The sequence below is a fragment of the Portunus trituberculatus genome, chromosome 49 (assembly GCF_017591435.1).
Source record: "Portunus trituberculatus isolate SZX2019 chromosome 49, ASM1759143v1, whole genome shotgun sequence".
NCBI lineage: Eukaryota > Metazoa > Arthropoda > Malacostraca > Decapoda > Portunidae > Portunus > Portunus trituberculatus.
This window is the reverse complement of record NC_059303.1, coordinates 2,312,860-2,323,619: the sequence shown is the minus strand read 5'-3', so window position 1 is coordinate 2,323,619 and position 10,760 is coordinate 2,312,860.

Here is a 10,760-nt window from a genome sequence, read left to right as displayed (position 1 = left end):
CTTGTGTATGTGAACTCTAGGGATGGGAATGTTATTTACAGTGGGCAGCTGAGAGACCTTCCCTCTAGCTTGAAATTTTGTTTTACATTCATTAATCACTAGTCCCATTTGGACACAACGCTGCCAGTTGTGACAAGGCAACCTGGAGAATCCTGGGTGTAGGGCATTGGAGGAGTATGTCATCAGCATAGATGAGGACCTCGGTGCCCTGTGGAAAGGAACAGTGTGCAATTTTATCCATTAACCCCTTCAATACGGTGACGCCTATGTAGGCGTCATGAAGCCCCAGTAGCATATACGGTGGCGCCACGTGGCGTCATATTTCTTTTCTGAGCTTTCTTCAGTTCAGTTGTCCCGTATAATGTGTTGGATACCAACTACACACGCCGTATGCTGTCCTTAAAATCCTAGTGCTCCTCCCACCATCCTTGTCTCCACCAATCATTAAAGATAAGCTACATGCATCCCGACGCCTTGTGTCTAAAATTACCCAATGGCATAGACTGTTACCATCTCTCTCTCTCTCTCTCTCTCTCTCTCTCTCTCTCTCTCTCTCTCTCTCTCTCTCTCTCTCTCTCTCTCTCTCTCTCTCTCTCTCTCTCTCTCTCTCTCTCTCTTTCCTCCTCCCCATCTCCTTCCCTCCTCCCCTCTCCTCTCGAAGATAAGTTACATCGTCCCGCCTTGTAACATTCGTGGCACACACACACACACACACACACACACACACACACACACACACACACACACACACACACACACACACACACACACACACACACACACACACACACACACACACACACACACACACACACACACACACACACACACGGGACATCGTCGATGGCGGAGGTGGTCGCTGAGCTCCAGAGCAATCATCTCTAATTCTACAGTTACCATTGCCTAGAGTAACCAAGGTGGGAAAGGAGCTGGTAATGTTTGTCCCGTCTCCATATAGTCATGTTAACTGTTGATTAGCAAAATAATGTCCAGTGAAGGTAAATATAAACTGTAGCCTGCGTTTGAGCCATCAGCTGGTTTGTTTACGTCTGCGCAACATGGCGGCCGTGAACTCGAAAGATGAATCAGACTTCACAGGGTTTCAAGGAATAATGGAGAAGAGCGCTTATGTGAAGAAAATTCTGGAGTTAGAAGGTAAAATTGAAAAACTGTTTGAAAAGTATGAGGGCCTGGAAACGAGTTATGACAATGTAAAGAAAGACTGTGCCGATATGAAGAAGGAAAATGCAGCACTGAAAGAGGAAGTTAAGCTAATTAAAGTGAATTGCGAAAAATGTGGAGAATCTCTAGGAAAAGTGATGGAGAAGCAGGCTGAATGGAAAAAAAGTCAGGAAGTGGAAAGAAAGGAGGTAAATTACAAAGTTGCAAGTCTGGAAAAGGAAATCAAAGAGTCTGGGAGAAAACTTTGGGCCTTGCTGAAATTATAGATCAACAGATCATAGAAGAGAAGATAGCTGAGAAAGTGGTGAAGGTTATTAAGTCAAATGAGACATTGGTGAGGGAAACTGTAGACAAAAAGAGATGTGTGGTGATATTTGGTGTGGAGGAGGATAAGACACCGAGTAAAATGGAGAGAGAAAAACATAAAAAGGTGATAAATAATATCATTAATGTGGTGCAGGAGGAGGAAAAGACCTAGTACAAGAAATAGAGGACTTCCATAGAATTGGAAAGTTCACAAGAGAAGGTATGAGGCCAATAAGAATCAAACTTAAGTCACAAAAGGATGTAGATGAATTGGTGGAGAAGTCATGGAGGCTAGCCCAGCAGGAAACAACAAGGAAGATTTGGTTGAGAAGAGATCTCGGTGAAAAGGAAAGAGAAATGTTAAATGAGTTGAGAAAGGAGGCTTTGAAAAAATGAAGAGAGGACAGAAGAGGAGAAGAAAGAGTTTTTCTGGAGAATCTTGGATATGAGACTGAGGAAGTGGTTCATAACCCAGAAAAGTACAGCAAGAAAGGACTAAAGAAACTTACATATGAGCGAATGTAATGTATTCCAACATAAATGGAGTGATATCGGGATTTTAGAACTCAACGATTACTTGAGGGACAAGAACCCAGATATTGTGGGTCTTACTGAAACAAAACTGAGAGAGGAGAAGACCTGATGATGGTTGGAGAAGGAAATATAATGTTTGGAAAAGAAATAGAGTAGGTAAGATGGGAGGAGGAGTGATGTTGCTGGTTAAAAAGATATAAAGGTGGATCAAGTGAAAAAGGTATGGGAAAGGCAGAAGTGCTAAAGATCAGAGCAGAAACTAATGAAGGAAAAAGAGGCACTACATAGTGGTGTACGTACCACCTAAGACAAATGCATGGTCAGTACAGGAATATGAAGAAATGATAAGTGATACAGGAACATGTCTGGAAGAAATGTTGGGTGGCTGTGAACGAACTATAATGATGGGAGATTTTAATTGTAAAGAGGTGTGTTGGGAGGACTGGTCAATGGAAGGATCAGAGACAACATGGGGAAATACACTATTGACACTGGCAATGGAAAATGTGTTAACTCAGTGGGTCAAAGAAGATACTAGGTTTGGAGGAGAGGAGCATCGTCAAGACTGGACTTGGTCTTTAGTACAGAGCCAATGGTCATTGAGGAGATGAGGGTGGAGTGCCCTTTAGCAAAGAGTGATCATGCAGTTTTGGAGTTCAAGGTGATAGACGAAGAGAAATCTAGAAGAAATGAAGAATATAAAGTGGGAAGATGGAATTATGCCAAGACAGATTTTGGAAACCTAAAGAAATTCTTTCAAGAGACAAATTGGATGAAATTCAAGAGTGCTAAGGAGCAAATGAAAAGTGGAAGGAATTTATAAAAATATACAAAGAAGGTGAGAAAAATTTGTACCAATAAGACAACATAGAGAAGTTGGAAAGCAGGACTGGTTTAACGATAGATGTGAAAAGGCTAGAACAAGAAAAGAGGATGCATGGAAGAGGTGGAGAAGGAAAAGACGGATTAAGCAGTGGGAAAGTTACAAAAGAGCAAGAAATGAATATGTGTTGATTAGAAGAGAAGAAAGAAAGAAACAAGAAAAGGATATAATTGATAAATGTAAAGACCAACCAAGGCTTTTTACAGACATGTGAACAACAACATCAAAAATAGAGAAAGTATTGAAAGTTTAGAAGTAAATGGAGTATGCAGTGAAGATCCCAGGAAATGGCAGAGGCTATGAATGGATGCTTTCGGAAGGTATTCACAAAGGAGACTGCTTTTGACAAACCACTGGTAATGGAACAGAAAGGGATTATGAAGGAGTTTCAAGTAACTGTGGAGGAGATCAAGAACATGATGGGGAGTTTAGAAGTGAGAAAAGCTGTGGGACCTGATGGGGTATCAGGATGGATTTTAAGAGAATGCAGGAGCAATTGGCAGAAAAAGTTTGTGAAGTAATTGATGCCTCATTAAGGGAAGGTGTAGTGCCCCAAGACTGGAAAAGAGCTAACATTGTCCCAATCTATAAATCAGGTAACAAGAGAGACCCATTGAACTATAGACCAGTGTCACTTACAAGTGTGGTAGCTAAGATGTGTGAGAGGGTGGTGAAGAATAGATGGACAGACTTCTTGGAGAAAAATGACATACTTTGTGAGTGTCAATTTGGTTTTAGAAAAGGGCGTTCATGCACGACAAACCTGATATGTTACTATTCGAGGGTGATAGATGTAATACAGGAAAGAGATGGTTGGGCTGATGGAATATATCTGGATTTAAAAAGGCCTTTGATAAGGTACCACACCAGAGACTGATCTGGAAACTTGAAATGGTAGGAGGAGTGCATGGCAGTTTACTAAAATGGATGGAAGACTTTTGGTAGGAAGAGAAATGAGAACAATAATTAAGGACAGACCATCAGAATGGGGATTGGTGGAGAGTGGAGTTCCACAGGGATCAGTGTTGGCACCAGTAATGTTCGCGGTCTACATAAATGACATGGTGGATGGGGTGTCCAGTTATGTGAGCCTATTTGCAGACGATGCAAAATTGTTAAGAAAAGTGAGATGTGACAAAGATTGCGAACTACTCCAGGAAGACTTGGACAGAATATGGAAATGGAGCTGTACATGGCAAATGGAGTTCAACACGACAAAATGCAAGAAAATAGAGTTTGGCAAGAGTGAAAGAAGAATCAGGAGTATGTACAAGATAGGAAATGAAGACATAAAACCAGTCATGAAGAAAAAGACCTTGGGGTGACAATTACCAATGACCTATCGCCAGAGAGACATATAAACAAAATAATTGGAGAAGTATTGAACTTATTGAGGAACATAAGAGTGGCGTTCGTATATCTAGATGAAGAAATGATGAAGAAAATAATTACTGCAATGATAAGACCGAGGCTTGAATATGCAACAATACAGTGGGCTCGAACTTAAAGAAACACATAAGGAAACTAGAGAAAGTACAGAGGGCTGCAACGAAAATGGTGCCTGACTTAAGAGATTTGACTTATGAAGACAGACTGAAAAGAATGCAACTTCCAACCCTGGAAAACAGAAGAGAAAGGGAGACCTGATAGCAATATACAGAGTGATGATTGGCATGGAAAAATGGATAGGGAAGATCTGTGTATGTGGAATGGAAGAATGTCGAGAGGGCATGGGAAAAACTAAAATGGCCACTTATAGGAGAGATGTGAAAAATATAGCTTCCCTCATAGAAGGGTGGAAGCATGGAATAGTTTAGACGTGGAAGTGGTCAACGCAAGGAATATTCATGATTTTAAGAAAAGCTGGACATTAATAGATATGGAGACGGGACAACACGAGCATAGCTCTTTTCCGTATGTTACAATTAGGTAAATACAATTAGGTAAATACACACACACACACACACACACACACACACACACACACACACATCGTCACATGGCGGATGTGGTCGCTGAGCTCCAGAGCAATCATCTCTAATTCTACAGTTACCATTGCCTAAGAGTAACCAAGGTGGGAAAGGAGCTGGTAATGTTTGTCCCGTCTCCATATAGTCATGTTAACTGTTGATTAGCAAAATAATGTCCAGGAAGGTAAATATAAACTGTAGCCTGCGTTTGAGCCATCAGCTGGTTTGTTTACATCTGCGCAACATGGCGGCCGTGAACTCGAAAGATGAATCAGACTTCACAGGATTTCAAGGAATAATGGAGAAGAGCGCTTATGTGAAGAAAATTCTGGAGTTGGAAGGTAAAATTGAAAAACTGTTTGAAAAGTATGGGGCCTGGAAACGAGTTATGACAATGTAATGAAAGAGTGTGCCGATATGAAGAAGGAAAATGAAGCACTGAAAGAGGAAGTTAAGCTAATTAAAGTGAATTGCGAAAAATGTGGAGAATCTCTAGGAAAAGTGATGGAGAAGCAGGCTGAATGGAAAAAAGTCAGGAAGTGGAAAGAAAGGAGGTAAATTACAAAGTTGCAAGTCTGGAAAAGGAAATCAAAGAGTCTGGGAGAAAACTTTGGGCCTTGCTGAAATTATAGATCAACAGATCATAGAAGAGAAGATTGCTGAGAAAGTGGTGAAGGTTATTAAATCAAATGAGACATTGGTGAGGGAAACTGTAGACAAAAGAGATGTGTGGTGATATTTGGTGTGGAGGAGGATAAGACACCGAGTAAAATGGAGAGAGAGAAAACATAAAAAGGTGATAAATAATATCATTAATGTGGTGCAGGAGGAGGAAAAGACCTAGTACAAGAAATAGAGGACTTCCATAGAATTGGAAAGTTCACAAGAGAAGGTATGAGGCCAATAAGAATCAAACTTAAGTCACAAAAGGATGTAGATGAATTGGTGGAGAAGTCATGGAGGCTAGCCCAGCAGGAAACAACAAGGAAGATTTGGTTGAGAAGAGATCTCGGTGAAAAGGAAAGAGAAATGTTAAATGAGTTGAGAAAGGAGGCTTTGAAAAAAATGAAGAGAGGACAGAAGAGGAGAAGAAAGAGTTTTTCTGGAGAATCTTGGATATGAGACTGAGGAAGTGGTTCATAACCCAGAAAAGTACAGCAAGAAAGGACTAAAGAAACTTACGTATGAGCGGAATGTAATGTATTCCAACATAAATGGAGTGATATCGGGATTTTAGAACTCAACGATTACTTGAGGGACAAGAACCCAGATATTGTGGGTCTTACTGAAACAAAACTGAGAGAGGAGAAGACCTGATGATGGTTGGAGAAGGAAATATAATGTTTGGAAAAGAAATAGAGTAGGTAAGATGGGAGGAGGAGTGATGTTGCTGGTTAAAAAGATATAAAGGTGGATCAAGTGAAAGAAGGTATGGGAAAGGCAGAAGTGCTAAAGATCAGAGCAGAAACTAATGAAGGAAAAAGAGGCACTACATAGTGGTGTACGTACCACCTAAGACAAATGCATGGTCAGTACAGGAATATGAAGAAATGATAAGTGATACAGGAACATGTCTGGAAGAAATGTTGGGTGGCTGTGAACGAACTATAATGATGGGAGATTTTAATTGTAAAGAGGTGTGTTGGGAGGACTGGTCAATGGAAGGATCAGAGACAACATGGGGAAATACACTATTGACACTGGCAATGGAAAATGTGTTAACTCAGTGGGTCAAAGAAGATACTAGGTTTGGAGGAGAGGGAGCATCGTCAAGACTGGACTTGGTCTTTAGTACAGAGCCAATGGTCATTGAGGAGATGAGGGTGGAGTGCCCTTTAGCAAAGAGTGATCATGCAGTTTTGGAGTTCAAGGTGATAGATGAAGAGAAATCTAGAAGAAATGAAGAATATAAAGTGGGAAGATGGAATTATGCCAAGACAGATTTTGGAAACCTAAAGAAATTCTTTCAAGAGACAAATTGGATGAAATTCAAGAGTGCTAAGGAGCAAATGAAAAGTGGAAGGAATTTATAAAAATATACAAAGAAGGTGAGAAAAATTTGTACCAATAAGACAACATAGAGAAGTTGGAAAGCAGGACTGGTTTAACGATAGATGTGAAAAGGCTAGAACAAGAAAAGAGGATGCATGGAAGAGGTGGAGAAGGAAAAGACGGATTAAGCAGTGGGAAAGTTACAAAAGAGCAAGAAATGAATATGTGTTGATTAGAAGAGAAGAAAGAAAGAAACAAGAAAAGGATATAATTGATAAATGTAAAGACCAACCAAGGCTTTTTACAGACATGTGAACAACAACATCAAAAATAGAGAAAGTATTGAAAGTTTAGAAGTAAATGGAGTATGCAGTGAAGATCCCAGGAAATGGCAGAGGCTATGAATGGATGCTTTCGGAAGGTATTCACAAAGGAGACTGCTTTTGACAAACCACTGGTAATGGAACAGAAAGGGATTATGAAGGAGTTTCAAGTAACTGTGGAGGAGATCAAGAATATGATGGGGAGTTTAGAAGTGAGAAAAGCTGTGGGACCTGATGGGGTATCAGGATGGATTTTAAGAGAATGCAGGAGCAACTGGCAGAAAAAGTTTGTGAAGTAATTGATGCCTCATTAAGGGAAGGTGTAGTGCCCCAAGACTGGAAAAGAGCTAACATTGTCCCAATCTATAAATCAGGTAACAAGAGAGACCCATTGAACTATAGACCAGTGTCACTTACAAGTGTGGTAGCTAAGATGTGTGAGAGGGTGGTGAAGAATAGATGGACAGACTTCTTGGAGAAAAATGACATACTTTGTGAGTGTCAATTTGGTTTTAGAAAAGGGCGTTCATGCACGACAAACCTGATATGTTACTATTCGAGGGTGATAGATGTAATACAGGAAAGAGATGGTTGGGCTGATGGAATATATCTGGATTTAAAAAAGGCCTTTGATAAGGTACCACACCGGAGACTGATCTGGAAACTTGAAATGGTAGGAGGAGTGCATGGCAGTTTACTAAAATGGATGGAAGACTTTTGGTAGGAAGAGAAATGAGAACAATAATTAAGGACAGACCATCAGAATGGGGCTTGGTGGAGAGTGGAGTTCCACAGGGATCAGTGTTGGCACCAGTAATGTTCGCGGTCTACATAAATGACATGGTGGATGGGGTGTCCAGTTATGTGAGCCTATTTGCAGACGATGCAAAATTGTTAAGAAAAGTGAGATGTGACAAAGATTGCGAACTACTCCAGGAAGACTTGGACAGAATATGGAAATGGAGCTGTACATGGCAAATGGAGTTCAACACGACAAAATGCAAGAAAATAGAGTTTGGCAAGAGTGAAAGAAGAATCAGGAGTATGTACAAGATAGGAAATGAAGACATAAAACCAGTCATGAAGAAAAAGACCTTGGGGTGACAATTACCAATGACCTATCGCCAGAGAGACATATAAACAAAATAATTGGAGAAGTATTGAACTTATTGAGGAACATAAGAGTGGCGTTCGTATATTTAGATGAAGAAATGATGAAGAAAATAATTACTGCAATGATAAGACCGAGGCTTGAATATGCAACAATACAGTGGGCTCGAACTTAAAGAAACACATAAGGAAACTAGAGAAAGTACAGAGGGCTGCAACAAAATGGTGCCTGACTTAAGAGATTTGACTTATGAAGACAGACTGAAAAGAATGCAACTTCCGACCCTGGAAAACAGAAGAGAAAGGGAGACCTGATAGCAATATACAGAGTGATGATTGGCATGGAAAAATGGATAGGGAAGATCTGTGTATGTGGAATGAAAGAATGTCGAGAGGGCATGGGAAAAACTAAAATGGCCACTTATAGGAGAGATGTGAAAAAATATAGCTTCCCTCATAGAAGGGTGGAAGCATGGAATAGTTTAGACGTGGAAGTGGTCAACGCAAGGAATATTCATGATTTTAAGAAAAGCTGGACATTAATAGATATGGAGACGGGACAACACGAGCATAGCTCTTTTCCGTATGTTACAATTAGGTAAATACAATTAGGTAACACACACACACACACACACGTCGATGGCGGATGTGGTCGCTGAGCTCCAGAGCAATCATCTCTAATTCTACAGTTACCATTGCCTAAGAGTAACCAAGGTGGGAAAGGAGCTTGTAATGTTTGTCCCGTCTCCATATAGTCATGTTAACTGTTGATTAGCAAAATAATGTCCAGGAAGGTGAATATAAACTGTAGCCTGCGTTTGAGCCATCAGCTGGTTTGTTTACATCTGCGCAACATGGCGGCCGTGAACTCGAAAGATGAATCAGACTTCACAGGATTTCAAGGAATAATGGAGAAGAGCGTTTATGTGAAGAAAATTCTGGAGTTGGAAGGTAAAATTGAAAACTGTTTGAAAAGTATGGGGCCTGGAAACGAGTTATGACAATGTAATGAAAGAGTGCGCTGAAATGAAGAAAGAAAATGCAGTACTGAAAGAGGAAGTTAAGTTAATTAAAGTGAATTGCGACAAATGTGGAGAATCTTTAGGAAAAGTGATGGAGAAGCAGGCTGAATGGAAAAAAAGTCAGGAAGTGGAAAGAAAGGAGGTAAATTACAAAGTTGCAAGTCTGGAAAAGGAAATCAAAGAGTCTGGGAGAAAACTTTGGGCCTTGCTGAAATTATAGATCAACAGATCATAGAAGAGAAGATTGCTGAGAAAGTGGTGAAGGTTATTAAGTCAAATGAGACATTGGTGAGGGAAACTGTAGACAAAAGAGATGTGTGGTGATATTTGGTGTGGAGGAGGATAAGACACCGAGTAAAATGGAGAGAGAGAAAAACATAAAAAAGGTGATAAATAATATCATTAATGTGGTGCAGGAGGAGGAAAAGACCTAGTACAAGAAATAGAGGACTTCCATAGAATTGGAAAGTTGGAGAAGGTATGAGGCCAATAAGAATCAAACTTAAGTCACAAAAGGATGTAGATGAATTGGTGGAGAAGTCATGGAGGCTAGCCCAGCAGGAAACAACAAGGAAGATTTGGTTGAGAAGAGATCTCGGTGAAAAGGAAAGAGAAATGTTAAATGAGTTGAGAAAGGAGGCTTTGAAAAAAATGAAGAGAGGACAGAAGAGGAGAAGAAAGAGTTTTTCTGGAGAATCTTGGATATGAGACTGAGGAAGTGGTTCATAACCCAGAAAAGTACAGCAAGAAAGGACTAAAGAAACTTACGTATGAGCGAATGTAATGTATTCCAACATAAATGGAGTGATATCGGGATTTTAGAACTCAACGATTACTTGAGGACAAGAACCCAGATATTGTGGGTCTTACTGAAACAAAACTGAGAGAGGAGAAGACCTGATGATGGTTGGAGAAGGAAATATAATGTTTGGAAAAGAAATAGAGTAGGTAAGATGGGAGGAGGAGTGATGTTGCTGGTTAAAAAGATATAAAGGTGGATCAAGTGAAAGAAGGTATGGGAAAGGCAGAAGTGCTAAAGATCAGAGCAGAAACTAATGAAGGAAAAAGAGGCACTACATAGTGGTGTACGTACCACCTAAGACAAATGCATGGTCAGTACAGGAATATGAAGAAATGATAAGTGATACAGGAACATGTCTGGAAGAAATGTTGGGTGGCTGTGAACGAACTATAATGATGGGAGATTTTAATTGTAAAGAGGTGTGTTGGGAGGACTGGTCAATGGAAGGATCAGAGACAACATGGGAAATACACTATTGACACTGGCAATGGAAAATGTGTTAACTCAGTGGGTCAAAGAAGATACTAGGTTTGGAGGAGAGGAGCATCGTCAAGACTGGACTTGGTCTTTAGTACAGAGCCAATGGTCATTGAGGAGATGAGGGTGGAGTGCCCTTTAGCAAAGAGTGATCATGCA